The sequence below is a fragment of the Megascapheus bottae genome, chromosome 35 (assembly GCF_031878675.1).
Source record: "Megascapheus bottae isolate mThoBot1 chromosome 35, mThoBot2.hap1, whole genome shotgun sequence".
Taxonomy (NCBI): domain Eukaryota; kingdom Metazoa; phylum Chordata; class Mammalia; order Rodentia; family Geomyidae; genus Megascapheus; species Megascapheus bottae.
Window position 1 is genome coordinate 5,823,551 of NC_143543.1, and position 26,991 is coordinate 5,850,541.

Consider the following 26,991-nt stretch of genomic DNA (forward strand, 5'->3'; position numbering starts at 1 on the left):
CAGACCTGCTGGCTGCAGACAGAGACACACAGAGCCTGTGTGAGCCCAGAGCCGACACCCAGACGAGCATGGACCTGCCAGATTCACCGAACTGGACAATCCAGCAATTTGTGAGTACCTCCATGGAGAAGTCTCCACTTCTGCTGTCGGAACGGCACTAGGAGGGAGCCCTTCCACATTGAGCACCATCATGATTGCTGGCAAAGACTCGGCCAAAGCAATTGGAGCTTGAGAGGTGGTGCTGGCAGTGCCACCATTCTAACTGGCAAAGGATTTCCAAGAGATCCCTTAGCCAGAAATCCAACCCTGGCACTGCTGAGCCGCAGACCTGGTAAACAAAGACACCCGGGTATCTTTCATATTTGTTTTCCCATTCAAGCAATCTGATCCAAAAAACCACAAAGCCAAATCAGAAGATAAAGAGACTTGGTCAAGTGTTTGAATCCCGAATTCAGTGGAGACACAAGTTTCTACCCTGCCCACCCCCCAAAAAAACAAAACTGAAGAATACCCTTTTTGTTGTTGTTGTTCTTCTTCTACCCCTTATCATTTCCATTTTTAGGTATTCTTATTTTCTCTTTGCCATTTACCTGCACCTTTTTTTTAATGTTAAGATTCATTTTTTTCTTTTTCTTTCTTTTCATCCTCTCTTTTCCCACATTCCTTCTACTAATGTAGTCATTCCTACAAACGCAGTAAGAGTTCTGGGTAAAGTCTGAATAAAAGTGATATCTATATTGATACAGTCACCTGCTTTTAATCTCCTGATTCTCAATCCCAGTATCTCTTGGGTAAGAACTCAGAATAGTGAGGAATGTCCCCCCACATTTTTTTCCTTTTTTGATGTGTTCTATTCTGTTTTTGTTGTGTTGTTGCTTTGCTTCTTTCTTCTTTTTAAAATTTGCATCATTGAAATCTCCTATTCTTCATTACTATTATAATCTTACACTCCTGCATTATACTTTATCTACCACCCTTATTGCATTTCATATTATTTTTATATCTCTGGTCCTCTGTTCATTCTTCAACTGTTATAATGCAACGATCTACATTTCATGTTTTTTAAGCAATGCTATGTATCTAGGTGTTCAACTTTACTCTAAGTCCAGAGGGACTTAAAAACAATAGAGATTGGATTGAGAGACTTATTGTTTTGGTCACAATTCGGTAATCTGTGATTGTATTAGATTTGATGTAAGTGCACAAAAAGAAAGAGAGAGTGATACTACCAATCTAAAAGTTTGTACATCTTTTGTCAGGTTGGTTATACCTAAAAAATTATCATCTAGTTTAGTATTGATCTTGCTCCCATTTTCAAATGGGCAGAACAAGAAACTCAAGAAAAATGTCAAATCAAGGAATAGCATTTCCACCCAATATAAATAGGCAATGGAGCCGGCAGTGGCAAATCTAGAGGAGAGTCTTCCAAGTGCTATATAAATGCAATTGATAAACATCATTAATGAAAAGTGTGAAAATATAAAGAAAGAGATAAGGGAGGAAGCGATAGTTAAACAAGAGGAAAATATAAACAAGTGATATGTGAAAAAGGGGAAGCTATATAGAAACCACAAAAAAGGTGCCTGAAATCCAACAAATGTCCAAAGAAAATAAAGCTTCTGAGCTAACCACTCAAATGGAAATCAAGGAGTTAATGAAATGCATACATGATCTAAAACAAGACATGCAAGGCATCAAAAATGAGCAATTAGAAGCAAGGGGGTTGAAGAATAAAGTAGAAAGCTTTGATAGCAGGTTAGACAATACAGAAGAGAGAATTTTCGGGGTTGAAGATAATTTGGTTGTTATAGAGAAAGAACAGAAAATGAGTCAATTCAAATCTATGAAATATGAGAAAATGCTTCAGGAGTTCCAAGATACAATTAGGAAGCCTAATTTAAGACTAATTGGTATTGAGGAGGATCTGGAGAAAGAAGTCAATGGTTTTGGAAATATACTTCAGGGAATCATCTCAGAGAACTTCCCGCATATCCACAAGGGCAGGCCCATCCAGATACAAGAAGCTTTTAGAACCCCAAACAGACCTGACCAGAAAAGGACCTCCCACTGCCACATGATAATCCAAACTGGATCAATAGTGACCAAAGATAGTATCATAAAATCAGCCAGGGAGAAGAGAACAATCACCTATAAAGGCCAACCTATCAGAATAATCCCAGATTTCTCAGCAGAGACCATGCAAGCAAGAAGAGATTGGAAGGATATATGTCATGCTTTGAAGTCAAATAACTACCAACCAAGAATACTGTACCCAGCTAAGCTCTCATTCATAACTGAGGCAATAATAAAAATATTCCATTCCAGGGAAAAGCCGCAACATTATGTAGCTAAAAACCCAACATTACAGAAAATACTCAAATATGTTCTACACATAGAAAACCAACACAAATATAATACAAAGAAATATTTCTCAATCCTGACTCTCAATATCAATGGACTTAACTCTCCAATTAAATAACATAGATTATCTAGCTGGATCAAAAAGCAAGATCCATCATTTTGATATCTTCAAGAGACACATTTTTTGAAACATTTTTTGAAAGTGAGAGGTTGGAATAAACTCTATCAAGCTAATGGTCCCCATTCACAAGATAGAGTTGCCATCCTCATATCAGATAAAATAGAATTCAAACTAAACTTAGTGAGAAAAGACAAAGAAGGTTACTATATAGTACTAAAGGGATCTTTCCTCCAGGAGGACAGAACCATCATAAATATTTACACACCTAATCCCGGAACACCGAACATCATCTAGAAAACTTTACTTTCACTAAAACTATACATAGATTGAAACACAGTGATTGTTGATGACTTAAACACACAACTCTCACCTATGGACAGATCAACCAGGAAAAACTCAACAGAGAAAGCTTGTAACTGAACAATTGTATAGACCAACTAGATCTAACAGACATCTGTAGATTATTCCACCCAGCAACAACACAATCTATGTTTTTTCAGCAGCACATGGAACATTTTCCAAATTAGATCACATTTTGGGGCATAAAACAAACCTGGGCAGATTCAGAAAGAATAAAATTTTTCCCTTCACTCTCTCAGACAACATGGGCAATAAATTGGAACTGAACACCCATCTCCACCAACAAAAACCCTGTAATTCATGGAGATTGAACAACACATTGCTGAATCACCAGTTGGTCATCAAGGAGATCAGAACAGAAATCCAACAGTTTACGAAATTTAACAAAAAGGAGCACACAAAATACCAGCTCCTTTGGGACATGGCAAAGGCAGTACTCAGAGGAATGTTTATAGCTCTGAATGCCCACAATAACAAATTGGTAAAATCACAAATCAACAATTTAATGTGTCACCTTAATTTCATAGAAAAAGAGCAGCAAACCAACCTTAATCCCAGTAGGATGAAGCAAATTATTAAAATCAAAGCAGAATTAAATGAATTGGATTGCAAACAAACTATAGAAAGAATCAACAAACAAGAAGTTGGTTCTTTGAAAAAAGTACCCAAATTGACAGACCCTTAGTAAATATTACCAAAAAAAGAAGGAAGCATGCTGAAATAAACAAAATCACAGATGAAAATTGTAATATTACGACAGAAATTACCAAGATCCAGAGCATCATGAAGGAAGACATCTCAAACCTTTCTGCCAACAAATTTGAGAATCTAGAAAATAATGGAAGAATTTCTAGCCAATATTAGCATACCTACACGGAACCAAGAAGAACTAATCCAACTAAACAGGCCTATTTCAAGCACTGAAATAGAAATGGCAATAAGAGACCTTCCACCTAGGAAAAGCCCAGGGTCAGATGGATTCACAGCTGAATTCTAAAAGGCCTTCAAAGCAGAGCTCACACCAATACTCCTAAAGCTCTTCAGTGAAATTGAAAATGAAAGCTCTTTACCAAACTCATTCTATGAAGCCTGTATAACCCTCATTCCCAAACCAGACAGAAATTCATCAAATAAAGAGAACTATGGACCCAATTCTTTGATGAACATCAATGGAAAACTTCTTAACAAAATACTGGCCAACCATCTACAACGACTCAAGGAACCCTACTACACTTCTGGTGGGATTGCATACTAGTTCAGCCACTCTGGAAAGCAGTGGGGAGATTTCTTAAAGAACTGAATAGACCTTCCCTACGATCCCGCCATACCATTTCTGGTCATCTACCCTAAACATCATGACCGAAGATATTATAAGGACATCTGCTCAGTTGTGTTCATCTCTGCACTATTCACTGTAGCCAGGTGATGGAAACAATCCAGATGCCCTACTGCAGATGAATGGATGCAGAAAATGTGGTATATATACACAATGGAATTCTACATAGACAACAAACAAGATAAAATAATGGCATTCGCAGGGAAGTGGCTGAATCTAGAGCGAATCATGTTGAGTGAGACAAGTCAAGACCTAATGATCAAAAAGCGCATGGTATCCTTAATATGTGGCTATTAAATCCAAACAGTACAAGAGTGAGGACTCAATAACTGCATACCCAAAGCTATGGACATGGTAATGGAAATATAAATATAACTATACAGACATAAAAAACCTATGACTCTATAGACATAATTTTTTTTGCCAGTCCTGGGCTTGAGCTCAGGGCCTGAGCAGTGTCCTAGGACTTTCCCAAGGCTAGAGCTCTACCACTTGAGCCTTCAGCACCACTTCTGGCTTTTTTCTATATATGTGATACCAAGGAATCGAACCCAGGTCTTCGTGCATGCTAGGCATGCACTTTAACCACTAGGCCAAACTCCTGGCCCAGACATAATGTTTTATTTCATAAATTAATATGTTTCTAGGCCATACAAACCCTTAGCCTAATTTTGATTAAGTTCTAAATAAGTGCCAGTGATTGTAAATAGGGATTCCCTCCTTGAACACTTGTTTGTTAAACTTGTCATTTAAAATATGATGTAAAAATCAACTTTAATAAATTCTTTAATAAAAAATGAATTCTTTTGCCAGGCATTACTGTTTCTACAAGGAGGACTGCTAATCAATTCTTTGTCACTTACCTATTTATACTCTGCACTCAAGGGCACGAGTAAAGATGAAGTAAAGTGGATAGAATCTCTCCTGCAAAATAGTATATAATAATTGTTTTGTCTGTCATGGGGTTTGAACTCAGGGCCTGAGCGCTGTCCCTGAGCACTTTAGCTCAAAACTAGTGTTCTACCACTTAAACCACAGTGCTGCTTCCAGTTTTCTGGAGAGTCTCATGGACTTCAGTGCCCAGGCTGACCCTGAGCCATAATCCTCAGGATTTCAGCCTTTAAGTAGCTGAGATTATCGGTGTAAGGCACCGGCAAGCATCTAGTAGTAAATATCAGTATAGCACCAAATAAGTGTAAGGAAAAACCTTTAAAAAATAGTTCAAACTCTCCATTCACTTTCTTCAATGCAGAGAGCCTAACTATGAAAGACTGCAATAAGAACCAGATATGAAAAAACTCATGATGAAAACATGAAAATCCATATTACTCATCTCCTGTCTGCTTGTCCAGTAGGGTATTTTCCATACAGTGAATAATGGAAAGAGGTTTTAGTTCCTCTTTTAAAAAGTATGCATGAGAATTTAATTTAAAAATCATTTCAGTTTCCTAAAACAATATTCCATTCCAACTGATACTCTGCCTGAAAGTCACAAAAGAAATGAATGGAATACGTTCATTCAAGGTAAAGCACGCATCTATGCCAATTCTGAGCAATCAGCTCCAATCTTGAATTTAGAAGGTAACTTTCTAAAATTTTGAGGAAAACAAATTAAAGCTTTAATTTAAACATTTAAGTTTTAAAAGTTATTTTTGGTAAGATGAGGTCATATCCTTTTCATTCTTAATTGTTATTTTAAGGAGTGTATAAAGGGAAGTCACAGTTACATAAGACAGGTAAACTAAATTCACCAGCACAATGTTCATTGCAGCACTATTTACCATAGCAAAGATATGGAACAAACCTAGATGTCCCTCAGTTGATGAGTGGATCAACAAGATGTGTTATTTGTACACAATGGAATTATATGCTGCTGTCAGAAAGAATGATATTGCTCCATTTGTTAGGAAATGGAAAGACTTAGAAAAAATCATATTTAGTGAAGTAAGTCAGACTCAAAGGAACATAGGCTCAGTGGTTTCCCTCATTTGTCATAATCATTAGAAACCTTGGGCTTTCCTAGCAGAGATTTGCAATACAGCAAAACCTTGATACAAAAAGCCATATAGTAGGACGGTAAATGAAAGGAACTCTAGGATGTAGAAACATAAGCCATATAATGAATGATTGTGGTTCTTATGGTACTATGTTATCTCTGATGTCTTTTGCTGTCCCTTGGTTATCTCATATTGTTACATTATCTCATTTTGTTATCAGATATATCGGATATATTTGTATTTGGTTATTTGAAATTGGATAGGAAAGGGGAGAAAACAAGATGAGGGGTGGGAGTGGGGGAGGGAAATGGGGACCAAGACATGTGAAACTGTATCAATGTATGGGAATTCATGCACCATCTATCTGGCAAATATCATATAACCCTTCTATTAATTCCAATAATAAATATATGAAAAAAAGACAGGTAAAGAGTACATTTATTTGTCACCACTTCCCATTTCATTGAAAAGATGTCTTAGGTCTTTGGCCCATTTTTTAATGGGATGGTTGTTACTTTGGGGACTAGTTTTGGAGTGATTCAATTTTTTGAGCTGTTGATATATTTTAGATATGAAGTCTTTGTCCATTGTTTGGTTGGTGAAGATCTTCTCCCATTCTGTAGGCTTCCTAACTAATTTACTAGCTATATCCTTTGCCATAAAAAGGATATAGCCATAAAAAGCTCTGCAGTTTAATGCAGTCCCATTCATCCAGCCTTTCTCTTATTTGTTGTGATTCTTGGTCCTTATTAAGAAAGTTTTGACATGTGCCAAAGAGGCCTAGTTTACCTCCTATTCCTTCTTGTAATGTTTTCAGTGTGTGAGCTTTTACCTCGAGGTCTTTGATCCATTTGGAGTTAATTCTAGTGCAGGGTGACAAAGAAGGATCCAACTTTAGTTTTCTGCAGTTGCTTAACCAGTTCTGCCTGCACAACTTGTTGAAGAGGCTGTCTTTCTTCCAATCTATTTTCTTGGCTCCCTTGTCAAAGATTAGTTGGCCATAGGTCTGTGGTTTAATATCTGGGTCCTCAGTTCCATTCCATTTGTCTTCAGGCCTGTTCTTGTGCCAGTACCAAGCTGTTTTGAGAATTATAGCTCTGTAATAGAGTCTAAAGTTTGGAATTGAAATTCCTCAGGTGCGGTTCTTTCTGCTAAGAAGTGTTTTTGCTATACGTGGTCTTTTATTATTCCACATGAAATTTTGGATTGCCTCTTCTATTTCTTTAAAGAATGCCATTGGGATGTTGATGGGTATTGCGTTGAACTTGTAGATAGCCCTTGGCAAGATTGTCATTTTCACAATGTTGATTCTTCCATTCCAGGAGCATGGGAGGTTTTTCCATTTCCTTAGTTCTGCTTTTATTTCCTTTTTTAGGGTTTTACAGTTTTCATCAAAAAGGTCCTTTACATTCTTAGTTAAGCTAATTCCTAGGTACTTTATTTTCTTTGAGGTTATTGTGAAATGAGTTGCTTTCCTGATTATTGCCTCATTCCTCTCACTGTTGCCGTAGAGGAAGGCAGTTGATATTTGAGGGTTAATTTTATAGCTTGCTACCCTTCCAAAGTTTTGAATCAGCTCAAGGAGCTTGGGAGTAGAGTCTATAGGATTCTTCAAATACAGAATCATGTCGTCTGCAAAGAGGGATAGTTTCATTTCCTCTTTCCCTATTTGGATCCCCTTCATGCTTGCTTCTTGCCTTACTGCACTGGCTAGGCCTTCCAATAATATGTTAAAGAGGAGTGGAGAGAGTGGGCATCTTTGTCTCGTTCCTGATTTTAGAGGGAATGGCTTTAGCTTTTCACCATTAAGTATAATACTAGCTATGGGGAGATTCTTTTCTGAAGAAGAAACAAAAATGGACTATAGACACATAAAGAAATGCTCAACATCTCTGGTCATAAAAGAAATGCAAATCAAAACAACTCTAAGATTCCACCTCACTCCAGTTAGAATGGCCAGGATCAGGAAAACGAATAACTACAGATGCTGGAGGGGATGTGGCCAGGAGGGATCAGTAGTACACTGTTGGTGTGAGTGCAAACTTGTTCAACCACTGTGGAAAGCAAAATGGCAGTGCCTCAAAAGGCTAAACATAGAGCTCCTCTGTGACCCAACAATTCCACTACTTGGCATTTACCCAACCCATCCAGAAACTAGGGCATAGTAAATCCACTAGCACAACAATGTTCATTGCAGCATTATTCACCATAGCAAAGATATGGAACCAACCTAGATGTCCCTCAGTTGATGCGTGGGTCAAAAAGTTGTATTTGCACACAATGGAATTCTATCCTGCTGTCAGATAGAACATTGCCCCATTTGTAAGGAAATGGAAAGACTTGGAAAAAATCATATTAAGTTAAGTAAGCCAGACTCAAAGGAAATTAGGCTCAATGTTTCACCTCACTTTTCATAATCAGTAGAAACCTTGGTCTCTACTAGCAGAGATCTGTAATAGAGCAAAACCTTGATACATAAGGTCATATAGAATGAAGCTAATTGACCTCTAGGATTTTGAAACAAAGCCATACAATGAATGATTGTTGTCCTTAATGTACTATGTTATCTCTCATCTCTTTTGCTGTCCCTTGGTTATCTCATATTGTTACAGTATCTCACTTTGTTATCTGATATATTGGATTTATTTGTATTTGGTCATTTGAAATTGGATAGGGAAGGGGGGAAAATCAAGGCAGGGGGGTGGAGGGGAGGGTAATGGGTACCAAGACATGTGAAAGAGTATCAATATATGTGAATTAATCCACCTTCTATCTGGCAAATATAATGTAAACTTTTATTAATTACAATAAAACTAAATAAATAAATAAAATAAACAAAGAAAAGAAAAGATGTCTTAGTATGGTTAGCCAAGGGAGTGCAATGTTTACTTGAACCAACTGCCTAAGGAGTTTAAGATGTGACAGCAACTCATGCTTTTATCAAACCAAAGTCTTACAAGTGTTGATAGGATTGGGAGTTCTAAGTAACTTTACTGTAGGTGAAAGTATGGTCAAATGAAAAATGATCACATTTATGTTTCTAATCATGATAAATGAATAGAGTGCACAGCAAGATAACCAATTTAAAGGCAAATAAGTTGTAATCAATATAGTCTCCAGATCATAACAATGTTGAGATTTTCCTTTTCAGGCATTTTCAGGTCTCAAATCTAGTCTTCAAGAATAGTCTTTGAGAGTAGTTCAACTTCTCCAGAAAGCATGTAAAAGCCAGACAATGGTCTCCCATTCTCTTCTGTAGAGTAGTACATTTTGCCATCCACCATGAAGACAACAGTAGAGATGCATTTCCCCTGTTCCTTCCTGCTTTCACAGTTTATATCTTACAAAGTCTTACAACGGAGAACTTCAAAAACCCAGGCAAGACAAATAAGTCAAGAACGAAGAGCAGCTAAGGGAGCCTTTGGCCTCTCCTCCAAGCTCTGCATCCACCTACAGAACTTTAATCTTTCCCAAACGTTATCGGGCCACCCTGTTTACATGTCCCCCAAAAGGCGACAAGCCAGTGAGATACTCTGGTGTCCCTGGGGGACCCGCATTCCTTGTTCTCTCTTCTTTGCTCTCTAGTTTAGGATGTGGGTGATTTCGGTCAACCATGTGGCCCCTGCCACATCCCAACAACACAGGGGCAAGCAAAGACCTAGACCACAATCTTGAAGAGAGAAACCCTAAATAACCCCTTTCCCTTTATAAGTTCATCATCTCAGGTACTGTGTCATGGTGACAGGAAGCTGACTAATTCATGTCTAAACAATAGAATCTTTTCAGGCTGTTCCACAGTGTAAACTGGGTAAAATTATTCACACTTCTCTGTATGTTCAAGTCCATACCTGGGGGATAATACTCCCGACATCTTCCTGACACATGGGAACAGCACTCAAAATTCTTCCAAGGGTTTCCATTACCATCACTCCTGCTTCTGACCCTGCCTCATGCACTGACTGCAAATCTCATGGAATTTACCTGAGGCCTCCACTCTCCTCTCTGCATTGACGGATGTGCACATTTCTAATCACTATTACACCACATTGTTGGCTGTGTGTATCCGGGTGAATGGAGACTACCTTGAATTAAATACATTGCTCTTAGGCTATACATCTTAGCTCCACAGAAAGCGGAGGTCCAGAGGATTGCAATTTGAGGGCAGCCCCAGAAGAAGTCTGTGAGAAATCTTTGAGACTGTCTTCAAAATAATCAGCTTTTAAAAAGCCCAGGCTGGAGGTGTGGCTCAAGTGGCAGAGTGTCAGCTGAGCAAGCACAAGGCCTACAGTTCAAACCCAGGTATTAGGAAAAATAATATACCATGTATATGCATGTAGTCAATCAAACACCCATTTATTTCCTGAAAGTGGCCTAAGGGAGATGTAAAAACATCATTGTTTATTATATTCTCAGATTGGAGCACCACTGTGTCTATTAGGGCAAAACAGATACATGGAGGATGATCAAAATATAAAATAACATTCAGCAATGTGAACCCACACAATAGAAGAGCGTGGATGAATTTTGTAAATGGACTACTAATGAAAGAAGCCAGACAGAAAAGTGGTATACTTATGGAGTGATTCTATTTATAAAAAGGTTAAAACCCAAGCAAATCTCATCTATGGTGACAGAGGATGGGAGACTGCTAAGGCTATGGGCACAGGAAACAAGGTCAGGCAATGTCTGGAAGTCAGCCAGCAGAAACACTTTTGGGTGGTGGCGATTTTTATTTCATTGCCTGAATGTTGGCATTGCTATTTGCTTAAAAATTCATTGAGGGGGGCTGGGAGCTTGGCTTAGTGTTAGAGTGCTTGCTTAGCATGCACAAAGACGCGGGATCGATTCCTCAGTACCATGGACATAGAAAAAAAGCTGGAAGTGGTGCTGAGGCTCAAGTGGTAGAGCTCTAGCCTTGAGAAAGTCCAAGGACAGAGCTCAGCGCCTGAGCTCAAGCCCAGAACTGGCAAAAAATTCATTGAGGGGTATCCTCATGCACTTCTTGGAATGTATATTTTGATTATCAAAATTATAAATGTAAGGAATCAACAACCCATGTATATAAAATTATTGTCTTTGTTATGGAGAGTAAATATGTTAACAGTTAACTAAATAAGTTAATTACAGTACATCACACATTTGGACTGGTTGGTAAATTTCTGCATCTATGACTCAAATTTCACCCTCTTCAGATGCTTGGTTGACAGCTGTGTTTGTGTAAATTTAAGACATATTTTTAGTTTTCTGATAATTTTCAAGAGTACAGTGTTCTTCACTTGACATAAGGCATGTGGGGAATTTTCTAAATATAAATTTATTTTTTTAATATCTTTAAGCAGAACCTTGGTAGCTCACACCCATAATCCTATCTTCTCAGAAGACTGAGATCTGAGGATCTTGGTTCAAAGCCAGTTTGGACAAGAAAACCACTGACACTCCTTATCTCCAATTAACTACCAAAAAGCCAGAAATAATAAAAACAACTCAGGAATTTCACCCAGGCTCTGGGTTCAAGACTCTGGACTGATATAAAAAATAAAATAATCTTTAAATAGCTGGACAGGAGTTTCAATGTAATGTGTCAACTTAGGTGTACATGCATCTTAATTAAGGCCCCTCCTTCCACTGCTCTCTCTCTCCTCTGTCCCAGCCCCAAATGTCCCCTCCAGTTACCTGGTTCTACTGTCATGTAGAACCATGTGTCCACCCTGCTCCCATAACATATCTTTCAGCTCCCTAGTATTCTCTTTGTCGAACCCTCTTAATTTTACAGGGAGTTACACAATGGAAATCTACCAGAGATGATGCCCAATTTTAGTTCATTTGATTGTGCATATATGTATATGGCTTCGGTGTTTTTTCTTAGGAACTGTATTGTAATTGAGAGAAAATATGTCCTTTGTATCTCACTTGGGAGATTATTGTTTGATCCATTTCTAAAATGTTTGTCCTGAGATGATCAGGTAAAACTAAAAATGTAGCTAAGTGCCAAAAGCACTTGCCTAACAAGTTCAACATCCTTGGTTGTATTCCCAGTACCAAAACAAAAAAAACAAAAATTTAGATGATTGCCATTTTCATCTATTATTATTATTAGTGCGGGTTCTGGGGCTTGAAATCAGGGACTGGGTACTGTTCCTGAGCTTTTGTGATCAAAGCTAGCTCTGTACCCCTTGAGCCACATCTGCATCTCCAGTTAATTGGAGATAAAAATTCTCACAGATTTTCCTACTGGGGTTGGCTTTAAATCATGATTCTCAGTCTCCTGAGCAGATGGGACTGCTGGTGTGAGCCATCAGCCCAGCTCATTTGTTCACACTTTTCTATATCTCTGACTCCTGAATGTATTCGTATTGCTTGTTCATTTTTTTGTGTGTGAAAAGCCTTCATAGCAACGGTATATTATATCCTCAATAACAAGGACACATAGCTGTGTATAAATACCAACACGATTTTAAATGTTACTTCAGCCTTCCAAAAAGAGACTTTTGTCAGGTGCCCTCCATAAATATCCTACTTCATTAAATGAGGTCATCTGGGGATGATGGCTGGAATAAAGTGGAAAAGCATACAGCAAGTTTGATGAATGGTACAGAAACTTGTACCAACTCCCCCTTTCCTGAGGGGTAATTTTGCTAGGAGGAGCGAATCTCTTCTCACACATGCGTGTAATATCATCACAGATCACGTGAGAGGACATCACAACAGCAACATGAATGCAGGAGAAGGAATCACAGGATCTGTGTGCCAGACTCAAGTGCACCATGAAAAACAGACACCAGGAAGAAAGGTGGTGACAATATTCCAGGCCAACTCCTTAGTGACATGTGAGAACCAAGGAGAATGGAGAAGAGGTACACATGCATTCCGTTTTAGATGTCCTTAAGTTGTGCTTGGGAGGCCACCTTGGAAAAGAAGTATAAAGAACAACCTGAGGAATTCCCAGGATTCTAGAACATCCCAGAAGATCACTGCTGGGATGAGAGGCAAAGACCAGCATGACACCTAGGTACACTGGGTTCTAAGTATAGTATATTCAATAATCAGTCAGGATCCGTGCAAAGGTGCATGACTTGATGCTAAAAGAAAAGAAGAGGGGCTGGGAGTTTGGTCTAGTGGTAGAGTGCTTGCCTAGCATGCACCAAAAACCAGGTTCAATTCCACAGTACCACATACATGGGAAAAAAAGCCAGAAGTGGTATGTGGCTCAAGGGCAGAGTGCTAGCCTTGAAGATAAAGGCCAAGGACAGTGCTCAGGACCTGAGTTAAAGCCCCAGGACTTGCAAAAAAAGAAATGAAAAAAAGAAATAAGAAACTTGGATGATACCAGCTTTCTAATAAAGACTTGAGATTTGTCATTCCAACCCCATTCTATAATTAGAATTCAAACAAAATCTATTGAAAGTAAAGAGGCTGATTCACTTGGGAGAGAGGGAAAAAGGAGGAAATAAGAAACAGACCAAAAAATATAAAGAAGATGGTGCCAAGACATGACTTCATGAGATTTTCAAGCATTTGGGGAAAATAACACCGGTCTCTAGAGCCAAGATTCCTCATTCCTAACAAGCTGACACTAACCAAAAAAAAGTGAAAGAAAGGAAAGGGAAAAGAAGAATCTCACCTCCCAAAATGTTTCCTCATCAATAAAATGAAGGAGTTGGAGAGCTCAAGCATGGACATATATCCTAGGCCAAAATTCTGATTTCAAAAATGCATATTTTTAATAAAGGAACATGCATAGACAAAAAATCATACACTATGATCAAACAGGATTCATCACAGGGAGGCAAAGCTGGTTCAACATACGCAAATCAATTAATATAATTCAACACATCAACAGGAGCAAGGACAAAAATCACATCATTATCTCAATAGATGCATAAAAGGCATTTGACAAGATCCAACACCCCTTTATGTTAAAAGCTCAGGAGAAACTAGGAATCCATGGAACATTCCTCAGTATAATATAGGCTGTGTATAACAAACCCACAGATAGCCCCGCCAGCCCCGGAGCTGCCCTGGAGACAAAGGCTCTTCTGAATCAGAGCAGAGACAGCGCTTCTCAGCAGCGCAGACCTGCCAGCTGCAGACAGAGCCACACAGAGCCTGGGTGAGCCCAGAGATGACATCTGGCCATGCACAGATCTGCCAGGTTCAAGGAACTGGACAATCCAGCAATCTGTGAGTACCTCCAAGGAGAAGTTTCCACTTCTGCTGTCGGAATGGGATTGGGAGGGAGCCCCTCCCCCTCCAGCTGAGAGCAGCGCCATCGTGACTGCTGGGAAAGACCCAGCCAAAGCAATTGGAGCCTGAGAGGTAGTGCTGACAGAGCCATCTTTCTAACTGGCAAAGGATTTCCCAAAGATCCCTTAGCCAGAAATCCAGCCCCAGCACTGCTGAAGTCTGTCCCCAGATGTGGTAAACAAAACTGCCCTCGCATCTTTCAGCTTTGTTTTACCAATCACGCAGTCTGATCTGAAAAACCGCAAAGCCAAATCACAAGAGAAAAAGACTTTGTGAAGTGTTTAGATCCCGAAAATTGTGGAGACACGTTTCCTCTTCCTGCCCATACCCCCACCCAAAAAACTGAAGAATACACTTTTTTTCTTCTACCCCATTTCATTTGTATTTTTAGATGTTCTTATTTTTCTCTTTGCCATTTAACCTACATCTTTTTTTCTAATGTAATGATTCATTTCTTTTTTTTCTCCTCTCTTTCCCACAATCCTTCTGTCACTGTGGTCATTACTAGAAACACAGTGACAACTCTGGGTACAGTCTGAATAAAAACGGTATCCATATTGATACAGTCAACTGCTTTTTAAACTCCTGGTTCTCAACCCAAATATCTCTTGGGCAAGAACCCAGGAAAGTGAGGAATCTCCCCCCACCTTTTCCTTTTGTGTTTTGGGGAGTGTATGTGTTCTCTTTTCTTTTGTTTTGTTTCTTTTTTTCTTTTTAAAATTTATACCATTCAAATCTCCTATATCTATCTCCCTCTTTTCTCGATATATTCTTCTTATTACTCTTCTAATTTTCATAACTTTTATCTAATTTCATCTAAACTTTCTACTCAAATATTCTACCTGTCTATCACCTTAGGTCAGTTATCCTTACACAATACCTTTTCTTCATTACTATAATATTCTTAGACTCCTGCAGTATTCTTTTCCTACCTCCCTTCTCCTCTTTCATATTATTTTCTGTCTGTGATCCTCTGTTCATCCTTCAACTCTTATAATGCTTGGATCTACATTTGATGGTTGTTGAGCAATGATGTGTTCCTTGGTGTTCAATTATACTCTAGGTCCAGAGGGACGTAAATACAATAGACATTGTATTGAGGGGCTTATTGTTTTGGTCATAAATCGGTCATCTGTGATTGTATTACATTTGTATGTAAGTGCACAAAAAGAAAGAGAGAGTGATATTACCAATCTAAAAGAGCGAACATCTATTCTCAGCCCAATAAAAAGGTCTAGGTTGATTATATCTGAAAAATTATAATCTTGTTTATTATTAATATTGCTCCTACTTTCAAATGGGCAGATCAAGAAACTCAAGAAAAATTTCAAATCAAGGAATAGAATTTCCCACTGAACATAAACAGGCAATGGAGCAGTCAGTGGCAAATCTAGAGGAGAGTCTTCCAAGTGCTATACAAATGCAATTGATAAACATCATTAATGAAAAGTGTGACAACATAAAGAAAAGATAAGGGAGGATGCCACAGCTAAACAAGAGGAAACCAAAAACAAGGTGATATGTGAAAAAGGGGAAGCCAAAAAGAAGGCCATAATAAAGGTTTTTCAAAGAAAAACGGGTGAATTCACAGACTCCACAAACTAAAGTGACTAAACTCCAACAAATGTCCAAAGAGAATAAAGTTGCTGAGCTAACCACTTAAATGGAAATCAAGGAGCTAAAGAAATCCATATATGATCTAAAACAACAGAAGCAAAGCATCAAAAATGAGCAATTAGAAGCAAGGGAGTTGAAGAATAAAGTAGATAGCTTTGATAGCAGGTTAGACAATGCAGAAGAGAGAATTTTGGGGGTTGGAGATAATTTAGTTGTTATAGAGAAAGAACAGAAAATGAGTTAATTCAAATCTATGAAATATGAGAAATGCTACAGGAGATCCAAGATACAATTAGAAAGCCTAATTTAAGCCTAATTGGTATTGAGGAAGGTCTGGAGAAAGAGGTCAATGGTATTGGAAATATACTTCAGGGAATCATCTCAGAGAACTTCCCAAATATCCACTAGGGCAGGCCCATCCAGATACAAGAAGCTATTAGAACTCCAAACAGACCTGACCAGAAAAGGACCTCCCACTGCCGCATGATAATCCGAACTGGATCAATAGAGATCAAAGATAGTATCCTAAAAGCAGCCAGGTAGAAGAGAATAATCACTTATAAAGGCAAACCTATCAGAATAACCCAAGATTTCTCAGAAGAGACCATGTAAGCAAGAAGAGATTGGAAGGATATATGTCATGCCTTGAAGTCAAATAACTACCAACCAAGAATACTCTACAATGCTAAACACTCATTCATAAATGAGGGAACAATAAAAACATTCCATTCCAGGGAAAAGCTGCAACATGGTGTAGCAACAAAACAAAAATTACAGAAAATTATCAAAAATGTAATACACATAGTAAACCAACACAAATATAATACAAAGAAAGACATGGCACCTAAAACCCATAACATCTAAGTACCACAAAAACTATCAAGACACAGGCCCTAATGAAAGCTTGTAAAAATGGTAGGAACTAATAAATATTTTTCAATCCTGGCTCTCAACGTCAATGGATTTAACTCTCCAATGAAACGACATAGATTATCTAGTTGGATCAAAAACCACGGGACCTTTCCTCCAGGAGGACAGAATGATCATAAATATCTACACACCTAATCCCGGAATTCCGAACTTCATCAAGCAAACTTCTCTTTCACTGAAACCATACATAGATTGAAACACAGGGATTGTTGGTGACTTTAACACATCACTATCACCTCTGGACAGATCCACCAGGCAAAAACTCAACAGAGAAACCTTAGAATTGAACAACTATATAGACCAACTGGATCTAACATACATCTGCAGATTATTCCATCCAGCAACAACACAATCTATGTTTTTTCCGCAGCACATTGAACATTTTCCCAAATGGACCACATTTTAGGCCATAAAACTAACCCGGACAGCTTCAGAAACACTGAAATTATTCCCTGCACTCTGTGAGATCACAGGGGCATCAAATTGGAACAGAAAATCATCTGCACCAATGAAAACCCTGTAACTCATGGAGATTGAACCACACATTGCTGAATCACCAATGGGTCATAGAGGAGATCCTAACTAAATCCAACAGTTTATGAAACTTAACAAAAAAAGAGCACACAAAATACCAGCTCCTTTGGGATATGGCAAAGGCAGTACTCAGAGGAAAATTTATAGCTCTGAGTGCCTACAATAACAAATTGGAAAAATTGCAAACTAACAATTTAATGTTTCAATTTATGCTCCTGGGAAAAATAGCAATAAACCAACCCTAATCCCAGCAGAATGAAGCAAATTCTTAAAATCACAACAGAATTAAATGAATTGGAAATATGCTGAAATAAACGAAATCACAGTCGTAAATGGAAATGACAAGACAGAAATTACCAGGATCCAGTTTTCAAAACTTTATACCAACAAATTTGAAAATCTAGAAGAAATGGATGAATTCCTAGCCAATATTAACATACACACAATGAACCAAGAAGAACTAACCCAACTAAACAGGCCTATTTCAAGCACTCAAATAGAAATGAAAATAAGAGACTTTCCACCTAAGAAAAGCCCAGGGCCAGAGGGATTCACTGCTGAATTCTATAAGGTCTTCAAAGCAGAGCTCACACCAATGAAATTGAAAATGAAGGTTCTTTACCAAACTCATTTTATGAAGCCAGTATAACCCTCATCCCCAAACCAGACAGAGATTCATCAAAGAAAGAGAACTGTAGACATATTTCTTTGATGACCGTCGATGAAAAATTTCGCAACAAAATACTTGCCAACCATTTACAACTACTCATCAAAAAAATTATACACTGTGATCAAATAGGATTCATCACAAGGAGGCAAAGCTGGTTCAACATATGCAATCAATTCATATAATTCAAAATATCAACAGGAGAAAGGACAAAAATATTATGACTGTCTTAAGACATGAAGAAAAGGCATTTGAGAAGATCCAACATCCCTTTATGTTAAAAGCTCTGGAGAAACTAGGAATCCATGGAACATTCCTCAGTATAATACAGGCTGTGTATGACAAACCCACAGCTAGTATTATGCTTAATGGCCAAAATCTAAAGCCATTACCTCTAAAATCAGGAACGAGACAAGGATGCCCACTCTCTCCACTCCTCTTTAACATAGTATTACATTTCCTAGTCAGAACAATAAAGCAAGAAGCAAGTATAAAGGTGATCCAAATAGGGAAATAGTAAGTAAAACTTTCCTCTTTGCAGATGACATGATTCTGTATTTAAAGAATCCTATAGACAATTCTCCCAAGCTCCTTGAGATGATTCAAAACTTTGGCAATGTAGCAGAGTATAAAATTAACCCTCAAAAATCAACTGCCTTCCTCTATGCCAAGAGGGAGAGGAATGAGGCAACAATCAAGAAAGCAACTCCTTTTGCAATAGCCTCAAACAAAATAAAGTACTTAGGAATTAGCTTAACTAAGAATGTAAAGGATCATTTTGAGGAAAATTTTAAAACCCTGAAAAAGGAAATTAAAGCAGAACTGAGGAAATGGAAAAATCTCCCATGCTCCTGGATTAGAAGAATCAACATAATGAAAATGACAATCTTGCCAAGGGCTATCTGCAAATTCAACACAATACCCATCAATATCCCAATGTCATTTTTTAAAGAAATAGAAGAGGCAATCCAAAATTTCATATGGAATAATAAAAGAACCTGTATAGCAAAAACACTTCTTAGCAGAAAGAACAGTGCAGGAGTAATTTCAATACCAAACTTTAGACTCTATTACAGAGCTATAATAATCAAAACAGCTTGGTACTGGCACAAGAACAGGCCTGAAGATCAATGGACTAGAACTGAGGATGCAGTTATTAAACCGTAGACCTATGGCCAACTAATTTTTGAAAAGGGAGCCAATAACATCGAATGGAAGAAAGATAGCCTCGTCAACAAGTGGTGCTGGCAGAACTGGTTAAGCACCTGCAGAAAACTAAAGTTGGATCCTTCTTTGTCACCCTGCACTAGAATTAACTCCAAATGGATCAAAGACCTGGAGGTAAAAGCTGACACACTGAAAACTTCACAAGAAGGAATAGGAGATACACTAGGCCTCCTTGGCACATGTCAAAACTTTCTTAATAAGGACCAAGAATCACAACAAATCAGAGAAAGGCTGGATAAGTGGAACTGCATCAAACTGTAGAGTTTTTGTACGGCAAAGGACATAGCTACTAAATTAATTAAGAAGCCTACAAAATAGGAGGTTTTCACCAACCATATAATGGACAAAGGCCTCATATCTAAAATATATCAGCAGTTCAAAAATTTGAATCATTCCATAACTAATCTCCAAAGTAACAAAAATCCCATTAAAAGATGGGCCAAAGACTTAAAGAGAGTCTTCTCTGCAGAAGAAACAAAAATGGCCTATAAACACCTGAAGAGACATTGCCCCATTTCCTAGGAATTGGAAAGACTTAGAAAAGATCATATTAAGTGAAGTAAGCCAGACTGAAAGGAACTTAGGCTCAATGGTTTCCCTCAATTGTCATAATCAGAAGAAACCTTGGGCTCTCCTGGCAGAGATTTGCAATAGAGCAAAACCTTGATACAAAAGGCCATATAGTAGGCTGCTAAATGAAAAGATCTCTAGGATATAGAAACATAAGCCATATAATGAATGACTGTTGTCCTGAAAGTACTGTTATCACTCATCTCTTTTGCTGTCCCTTGGTTATCTCATATTGGTATAGTATCTCACTTTGTTACCTGATATATTGGATATATTTGTATTTGGTTATTTGACATTGGATAGGGAAAGGGGGAAAACAAGATGAGGGGTGGGAGTGGGGGAGATGGAAATGGGGACCAAGACATGTGAAAGGGTATCAATGTATGGGAATTAATGCATCATCTGTCTGGCAAATACCACGTAACCCTTCTATTAATTACAATAAAAATATATGAAAAAGAAGAAGTGCTCAACATCTTTTGTCATAAAAGAAATGCAAATCAAAACAACTCTAAGGTTCTACCTCACTTCAATTAGAAATGCCAGGATCAAGAAGACTAATACCCACTGTTGCTGTAGGGATGTTGCTAGGATGGATCGATACAACACTGTTTGTGGGAGTACAAAATAGTTCAACCACTATGGAAAGCAGTATGGCAGTTCCTCAAAAGTCTAAACACAGAGCTCCCCTAGGACCCAGCAATTCCACTACTTGGCATTTACCCAATCAACCAGAAACAAGGACATACTAAATCCTCTTGCATAACAATGTTCATTACAGGACTATTTACCATAGCAATGATATGGAACCAATCTAGATTTCCCTCAGTTGATGAGTGGATCAACAATATGTGTTATTTGTACACAATGGAATTCTATGCTGCAGTCAGAAAGAATGAAATTGCCCCATTTGTTAGGAAATGGGAAGACCTATAAAAAATCATATTACGTGAAGTAAGCCAGACTCAAAGGAATTTAGGCTCAATGGTTTCCCTCATTTGTCATAATCAGTAGAAACCTTGGATTCCCCTAGTAGAGATTTGGAAGAGAGCAAAACCTTGATACATAAGGCCATATAGTATGACGCTAAATGAAAGTACCTCTAGGATATAGAAACAAAAGCCATATAATGAATGACTGTTGTCCTGAAAGTACTGTTATCACTCATCTCTTTTGCTGTCCCTTGGTTATCTCATATTGTTACAGTATCTTACTTTGTTATCTGATATATTGGAAATATTTGTATTAGGTTATTTGAAATTGGGTAGGAGAGGGTGGAAAACAAAATGAGGGGAGGGGGTGGGGGGAGGAAATGGGGACAAAACATATGAAAGGGTATCAATGTATGTGAATTAATGTACCTTCTTTTTTATTGTAATTAGTAAAAGGGTTACATGATATTTGCCAGATAGAAGGTGCATTAATTCACATACATTGATACCCTTTCACATGTCTTGGTACCCGTTTCCCTCCCCCCCCCACACCCCCCTCCCATCTTGGTTTGCCCCCCTTCCCTATCAAATTTCAAATATCCAAATACAAATAAATTCAATATATCAGATAACAAAGTGAGATACTATACCAATATGAGATAACCAAAGGATAGCAAAGGAGATGAGAGACAACATAGTACATTAACGACAACAATCATTCATTATATAGCTTTTGTTTCAATATCCTGGAGGTCCTTTCAATTAGCTTCACATTATATGTCCTTATGTATCAAGATTTTGCTCTATTGCAGATCTCTGCTAGTAGAGCCCAAGGTTTCTACTGATTATGACGAATGAGGGAAACCATTGAGCCTAAGTTCCTTTGAGTCTGGCTTACTTAACTTAATATGATTTTTCTAAGTCTTTCCATTTCCTAACAAATGGGGTGATGTCATTCTTTCTGATAGCAGCATAGAATTCCATTGTGTACAAATGCCACAACTTGTTGATCCACTCATCAACTGAGGGACATCTGGGTTGGTTCCATACCTTTGCTATGGTGAATAGTGCTTCAATGAACATTAATATACCTTCTATTTGGCAAATATCATGTAACCCATCTATTAATGACAGTAAAATATATGGAAAAAAGAAAAAGGCCAAATGTATCCATTTCCCTAAGAGTTTGTAAGGATAATCTGCTGAACAAAAGTAACAAAAGTATACATATATTTATATATATATATAAAATTTTTTTGTAAGTTACCTAGTTGCATTCTATTGTAGGTATTACAATTTTCATGAGCTCAAACTATAGACACTGATAGAATTTATGTTTGTGGCAAACTGGAAATAGCTATCTTAGAAATGTCTCATTTATGATTATTTACGTGAAATAACATTCTCTTGAAAAAAGTCATTTTACTCCTTTGCCAATTAATCTAGATTCAGAAAGATTATTTTTACTCCTTCAAAGTTTTCTTCTGGAGTACTTCATTAGATATTTCTGCTAACCTTGAATCCTGAATTAGAGATTAAAGGAAATCAGGAACTTCTTCAGTTCAGTTCTTCTATCTGCACCTTGGAATATACTTCACCGTAATTAATGTATATCTTTCAGATACACTATTTTCTGAAAAACATCATATTTTACAATCCTGGTGGAGGTTAGGTGATTTTAGATGACAACAGAAAATTGGTGGCAGAATATGACACTGTGAACATTTGGAGTTTTCCAGAAGGTCTTGATCTTGAGGCGAAAATAGGAAAATTTTCTCCAAATGTTTTACATGGTCATCAACTCTCTTTATCTGAAGATATAATAGAGTGGGCCATAGAATCTACAGGGGGGTTGCATTTAACGGTAATATTTTAAGGATTTAGAAGTTAATTTACCCAAAATCTGTACAGCTGATTGGATGGGAATAAGTGATTCCTATAACAGTAGCTATTCAGGTCTGACTACCATGGGTTTGAAGTCAATCCAAGCAGGAATACCTGGAAAACTCTTAATTTAACCACCAAAAAGTCAAGTCTGTGTGCTGGTGACTGATGCCTGTAATCCTATCTTATCAGGAGGCTGCCTCGCTCAGATGTAAAATTACGGACGAATTTTAAGCCTCACAGGATAGCAAAGTCTGTGAGACTCTGTCAATATATAACCAATAAAATAAGCTTGAGCTCTGGGTTAAATGGTACAGTGCTAAATTTTAGTAAAGAAAAGGTCAATTATAGTATCTGGTCCCTTAATTCAAGCTCCAGAGTCAGCATCCCCCTAAGAAAATGTAAATTTGTTTCTAAATATTTATGTAGAATATTATCAAAAATATAATTTGCATATTTCTTAGCAAAATCTAACATTGTTACAAATTGTCTAAGGCATCACTTTATTTGTTTGAATTGTTTATTTTGCTCTCTTCTGTGGAAGTTCATTTAATGGTAGGTTGGTCTGCTAAATAGATATTTCTAAGAAAGGAATCATTGAATGAAATCATTGAATTTGTGAGAAAAAGATTCTCACAGCACAGATAATGGAAAAGTAAGGAGATAATATGTATATGTGGTTCACATGATCCTTAATAGAGAGCTCTGTGCTTTAACTTACAGCATATATTTTTTAATTCTAAAGAGGATTCTTCCTCCTTGCTCTTTTCCATTTCACAGATGAGTAGGAGACATGAAATGACATGAATTCAAGGATGTTTCACAAAGATTCACATTCTCAATATTAATCTCTGAATTTTAAAATGTTCATGTTTATCAGTAGTTCAACAGACTAGAGAACAACCAGATAGCACATAAACATTTTTTGGTCACATGATGTGCAAACCATAACGCCACTTAATTAACGGACTGGATTTATATGTATAGAAATACTGTGTTTCATAATCCAATTATTTCAAATAATAGAACTTTGGGAGAATTAGGAAAAAGGCTAAACAGTTACTGGCACATATCTTATTTTTTTAGCCTACTGACTCTGTCTGCAGTGAGAGTTGTGCTCCTGGATTCAGGAGGAAAAGGCTGCCTGTTGCTTTGACTGTAATCCTTTGCTCAGAGAATGAGACTGCTAATGAGACAGGTATGTTCTCGGCTTTGGGAGAAATTTATACTCTTGCCTAGTGCCCACCCAAATCCATGCAAATATGTGAAAATATTTTGCATTAAGAATCAGTCTTCCTGATTATGACGAATGAGGGAAACCATTGAGGGCTCTACTACTAGCAGAGATTTGCAATAGAGCAAACTCTTGATACATAAGGACATATAATGTGAAGCTAATTGAAAGGACCTCCAGGATAGTGAAACAAAAGCCATATAATGAATGATTGTTGTCCTCAATGTACTATGCTGTCTCTCATCTCCTTTGCTGTCCCTTGGTTATCTCATATTGGTATAGTATCTCACTTTGTTATCTGATATACTGAACTTATTTGTATTTGGATATTTGAAATTTGATAGGGAAGGGGGGAAAACCAAGACGGGTGGGGGGTGTGGGGGGGGAGGGAAACGGGTACCAAGACATGTGAAAGGGTATCAATGTATGTGAATTAATGCACCTTCTATCTGGAAAATATCATGTAACCCTTTTACTAATTACAATAAAAAAAGAAAAAAAATCAGTCTTCCTTCTTTTACTTAGTAATTTAATTGTGACAATGGATGGTACTGCATTCTGAATTATATATAGGATTACCTTTTCTGGAGTCTGTTGTATTCATGTTTATTCAACTACTCTGTAATTTCAATTTGATCTCTGTCATATTATGTGAAAAACTCTTTTAATGACAAGGTCTCAGTTCTCTCCAAATTATTTTTATAATATAAAGAATACACAGATCTTTCACAGCTTTGTTTCTTGTGAGCAGACATGTTCGTAAAACAGAGCAAGTGTTTGGTCACATATGATGTAAGAAGGACCTACAAATGTTGTACATATGAATTTGTACCTTCAATAAATGATTTGGTTCTGGGTTCCTTACTGCATGACAGGTGAGTAGCAGAGACAGATATAACTGCAAGGAAGGGCCACATGGCCAGTATTCATGTTGCACATAGACATACAGGATAGTACAATCTTTCCTATTCACCTTGTTGAGTACATTGAGTTGTGCATGAAAGAATGAGAATTATTATGGAAGCATGAAGAAATAGAGAAGATTATTGTTAGGTTATTAGATACAGCAAGAAACAATATGCATGTTAGTCATCTCAAGTAAACAACTTCAACTAGGTTTGTAGCAAACAATATGAGAACATATTAAACATAAAAATAGTAATGAGTATACCTTATAATATTTAGTAAAAATATTGTTTTTGCTAGTAATTATTGACATGTCAAAATATATCTACATAATGATTTACTAATTTCCTTTTAATTTCTTTAAGAGGGACTGATTGTTATTTGACTTCTGCACCAGATGCGGAGCAATGTGTGAGGTGCCCAGATCATCAGTATGCCAAGAGAGAGAAAAAAGTGCTTGCAAAGAGCAACAAGAATCCTGGGTTATGGAGAGCCTTTAGGGATGGCTTTAGCATGTATATCTTTTGTTTTTCTACACTCACAGCAGTTGTTCTTGGGGTGTTTGTGAAACATCAGAACACCGCTATCGTCAAGGCTAATAACCAAGCTCTCAACTACATCCTGCTCATCTCCCTCATCTTCTGCTTTCTCTGTTGTTTGCTCTTTGTTGGTCGTCCCAACACAGTCACCTGCATTCTACAACAAACAACATTTGGAGTTGCATTCACTGTAGCTGTTTCTGCAGTCTTGGCTAAAAATTTAACTGTAGTTCTGGGTTTCAATGCCACTTCTCCTGGGAGAAGGATGAGGTGGCTGCTGGTATCAGGGGCACCTAACTTCATTATTCCCATCTGCACTCTGATCCAAGTGACACTTTGTGGAATCTGGCTGAGAACCTCTCCTCCATTCATTGACACAGAAATACACTCTGAACGTCGCCACATCATTATCTTGTGTAACAAAGAGTCCCTCACTGTTTTCCCATGTGTTCTGGGATACCTGGGTTTCCAGGCCATGGCCAGCTTCAGTGTGGCTTTCATGGCCAGGAACCTGCCTGACACCTTCAATGAAGCCAAGTTCCTGACTTGCAGCATTTTTGGTGTTTCCAGTGTCTGGCTCGCTTTCCTGACTGTCTAGCACAGTGTCAAGGGGAAGCCTATGGTGGCTGTAGAGGTCTTCTCCCTCTTGGTCTCTAGTGCAGTGCTCCTGGGCTGCATCTTTTCCCCCAAATGCTACATCAACTTTTGAAGACGAGATAGAAATTGTCTGCATGGATTCCAGGAGAAAACACGGACCAGGCATAACAAACCCTCTTAATATGAAACCAACATGATTATTCAAATGTATAGAAGACTTAGAATAAATCTAATCTGATTTTTACTATCAAGTATTACTTCATATGGTTGGAATCACTTCATTTACTAAGTGACTCTTACACTTTTTTCTAGTAATGTTACATTAAAAAATTCTAGCCATAACTAGCAAAATTTAAATTTCAATATGTGTATTTTTGATGCTTTTTAATTAGTCTGGACTTATCATCTCCACTACTTTATTTTTACTGTTGCCTCTTCTTTTACTTTATCTTCCATAATTCTTTTCCTAAAATTGATGTTTTGGTTTCCTGTCCTGGAGCTTGAACTCAAAACCTGGCTATAATCCCTGGATTTTTGATTAAAGCTGGGGTTTTTACCACTTCAACCACCAACATTACTTTTGGCTATTTGCTGGGTAATTAGAAATAAGAATTTTTCTCCAGGTTGCATTCAAACCGTGGTCACCAATCAACAGCTTCCTGTGTGGCTAGGTTGATAGATATTACTCTATAATTTAAATTAAACTAACTTACTGCATATATTTCACTATGTTGTTCACCTTACATATATTTTGTTATTATTTTCCACTTAAGAATGTTCCTATATGGACTTATGTATCTAGGATATAGAAAAAAAGCCATAAAATGAATGATTGCTGTCCTTAATGTACTATGTTATATCTCACCTCTTTTGCTGTCCCTTGATTATCTCATATTGTTACAGTATCTCACTTTGTTATCTAATATATTGCATAT

The 26,991-nt window shown here is 37.6% G+C and overlaps 1 pseudogene; it reads left to right on the forward strand.

The window, feature by feature from the left end:
• The first annotated feature begins 68 nt into the window (after positions 1-68).
• On the forward strand, positions 69-26,168 carry LOC150042561 (vomeronasal type-2 receptor 116-like; annotated as a pseudogene).
• Positions 26,169-26,991: the final 823 nt, after the last annotated feature.